Source organism: Dipodomys spectabilis, unplaced genomic scaffold (assembly GCF_019054845.1).
Source record: "Dipodomys spectabilis isolate Male_0828 unplaced genomic scaffold, ASM1905484v1 ptg000024l, whole genome shotgun sequence".
Lineage (NCBI taxonomy): Eukaryota > Metazoa > Chordata > Mammalia > Rodentia > Heteromyidae > Dipodomys > Dipodomys spectabilis.
The window spans coordinates 19,303,182-19,306,798 of record NW_024870701.1 but is presented as its reverse complement, the minus strand read 5'-3'; the positions used below and the strand labels follow the sequence as shown (position 1 = coordinate 19,306,798).

The following is a 3,617-nucleotide window of genomic DNA, read 5'->3' as shown; positions in this document are numbered from 1 at the left end:
AGGCCGCAATGCCTGACAAGAAATGTACTCATTATCTTGCCCATGTAATTGCAACCCCTCTGTACAGTATATTCACAATAAAAAAAGAAGAAGAAGAATTATACTCATTACTCATTACCTGATTCATGTAACCTCTCTGAATATCAGCTCTACAATATATATATATATATATAAAAAGAAAAGAAGATGAGGTTCAAGAGACTGGATTGGAGTAGCGGCCTTGTCTTCCTCTTTTTCTTCTCCTTGTACAGTCGGCGTCCCACTCCGACACACTCCTGTCAGTCATCTTTTTGCAACCGAACACCATGCCTTCTATCAAGTTTCACAATTTTGAGGGAGAAATATTTGAATTTGATGAAGAAATTGCCAAACAATCTGTGACCATCAAGACAACGTTGGAAGATCTGGAAATGGATGATGAAGGAGATGATGACCCAATTTCACTACCAAATGTTAATGCAGCCATATTTTTTTAAAGGTCATTCAGTGATGCACCCATCACAAGGATGATCCTTCTCCTCTTGAGGATGGTGAGAACAAAAGAAAAGTGTACAGATGATATTCCTGTTTGGGACCAAGAATTCCTGTTTGGAACCAAGAATTCCAAGGAACAGTTTTCAAACTTATTCTGCTGCAAACTATTTAGACATCAAAGGTTTGCTTGAGGTCACCTGCAAGACTGTTGCTAATATGATTAAGGGGAAAACTCCTGAGGAGATTCACAACACTTTCAACATCAAGAATGACTTTACTGAAGAGGAAGAAGCCCAGGTACAAAGAGAACCAGTGGTGTGAAGTGAAGTGAAATGTGTCTGACACTGTAACATTACAAGGATTATACCAAATACTAGTTTCATTGCTCTGTTTATAACTGTTAATATTAGACAAACAGTAGACGAATGCAACAGCACACAAAAATGGAGTCTGGATTCTGCCATCATTTTCTTTCTTGCTAAAGACCAATAGACAGATATACCCATAGATCCATATTCAGAAATATATTTGTAATTTCCCAGGGTTTAGAGAAGGATCATGAGTATGTGTTAGAAACAACAATACTCAATAGTAAATGTACTCATTATCTTGTTCATGTAACTGAACCATTCTGTACAGCATTTTTACAATAAAAAACATACAAAAAATGAACCAAACAAGGTATTTTCTTAACATTCACAGACTAAATATATATTTTATGCCCATTTCAGAGGTTTTATGTTATATTACCTTTTGAGCAATAAAATATATTTATATTTGAGACTCTTGGTCTAGATAATTCAATAGGACAATTTTATCCTAAAAGTTAAGGCAGATTAAGTTCACTAAAATATGTGCTTGGCTCATGAGGTAAAAATGCAAAGTCAATGTAAGCTCAGGACAGAAATTCCTCCAAAGGTAGAATTTCCCAAAGAGTTAAAATGTCATGCAGGAAAATAAGAATGTTAAGGAAAAAATATTTTGTAAATTAGTTTACAAAAGTTTAAACAAAGATAAAATCATTTTTAAATTGCAATATAATCCATAAAAGATTAATGTGTAATCTGGGTCATAAGAATACTTGAGGGTTGTACATTTATGGTGTTTCATAAGTATGTCATATAAATGAATCTTTTTTTATATAGGTAACACATAAAATAAGTATTTCCTTTCTTATTTCCATTGTGTTTTTGTTTACTTCAAAATTAGAAAGCCTAGCACCAGTGGCTCATGCCTGTAATCCTAACTACTCAGGAGGTTGAGATCTGAGGATCATGGTTACTGTGGCAAGAAAATCCCCAATAAAGTACCAGAAGACTGGAGTGGTGCTGTGGCTAAAGTGGTAGAGGACGTGCCTTGAGTTGAAGAACTGAGGGACAGTGCCCAGTGCCAAGAGTTCAAGCCCAATGACCAAAAAAAAAAAAAAAGGACAGGAATCTCATCTTTGCAAATTTCAACAAGAAAGTTAAAACAATAATAGACATATAAAGTCAATTAAACTCTTCAAAAACAGAGATAATACTGATCAAGATTAATCTAGAATTATCTCACTATTCAATGTTTTGGGCAGAATCAAATTGAATCTATGCTTCTGGTAAAGTCACTGAAGATTAACTGCTATGCATTCTAATTAATTAGACCTAAAGATTTAGAAAATTTTATAATTTAGTATCTTTTGGGATAGCCACTTGGTTATAATTTTATTCTAAAAATGGACATAGTTCCTACTTTACCTTTACCTAATTTATATATGTTCCAATCATTGATAATTAAATGTTTAATCTCTTAGAAATCTTTCTTATAGCACCCATCCTGCATGCCTCTGACAAGAATGTATGTGTCAGGATGCTATTATAATAATTATTTTGGTGGCTATAACTGTCTAAAATTTTGACAAAGATCTATAGTAGCATCTTGGAGGAAAAGTCTTCTAATATCCAAGTAAAATTATTTATATTACTATATGAAGATTAAGTGGCCACAATAAAAGGAAACTTTCTAATATCAAAGAAAGATGAGGTTTATATATGTCTAACATGACCAAATTTTCATCTAAGACATAACTGAAAACTAGACAAATGATAAAATTTGTATTCAGCTGTCAGATGTTGTGTCCTTGTATATAGTGTAATGAAATCAAGCCCTCAATTAAACAGAGATATCTATTTCAGATACATGAATATTAACCAACCTGTGAACATTCTGTTTTATTAACTCGTTCCAACCATTATTGCAACTGCTGCATATATAGATCAGCCTTCCTCTGGGACCAGTCCATCTGAGGTGATAAATTTGTCAGGAGAATGCAGATTGGTTTGAAAGCAGAGCATTCTAGTAGCTGACAAAGATGTCTCACTGGTGGCCTGCGTTCCATCATCAACAATTCCCACATGAGAACAGCAAAGAGAATAGTCCCTTCTGACTCTCCCCTTTTCTGCTTTGTATTTGTGACTCCCTTTGTCTTTTCTCCTTTATTTTGTCACAAAGAGAAGAAATGGAACAGCTGAATTCAAGACAAATGCTCTCGAAAATACAAGCTTATGAAATGGTCAAGGTTTTGCGGAACATTTTCTCTACTCCTTCTTTGTGTTAACACTGGAGTCAATTAGAAAATGCATTGTCTTTGCCTGAATTAAGTTTTCGCACACACATACAAAAAAAGTAAAATCATTATGTTCTGTTTCATTCATAACCTCTGCCACCTATATATCCTAAAATACATTGCACTCTGCAAACAATTAGCTTTGATGATTAAGAAAATATTTTTCCTGTTACCTGCTTTTTTTAAATTTTATTTTATTGCAAAGATTCTGTACAAAGGTGTTACAGTTACATGTGTAAGCTAATGAGTACATTTCTTGTCGAGCATAATTAACCTTCTTTGTGTTTCTTCTACTATCCCTTCCCTTCCCCATCTCTTTTACTCCCCCTCCCAAAGTTGTAAAGTTCATTTCCAACATAGTGTCTTGTGAGTCTCATTGTTGCAATGGTTCATCTTGTGTCCTTGTTTTATCATTTTGTTATAGATAATAATAAAAAAATATTTTTTGTCAGGGCAAGAGCTACTCTTATAATTCAATCACCACTAAGATGAGTGGTGATTGCTATTACTACAACCATGATCAATTCTCAATTTTATGATA

At 33.7% G+C, this 3,617-nt stretch overlaps 1 pseudogene; it reads left to right on the top strand.

Moving 5' to 3' along the window:
* The first annotated feature begins 305 nt into the window (after positions 1-305).
* Positions 306-805, top strand: LOC122104414 (annotated as a pseudogene).
* The last annotated feature ends 2,812 nt before the right edge of the window (positions 806-3,617 follow it).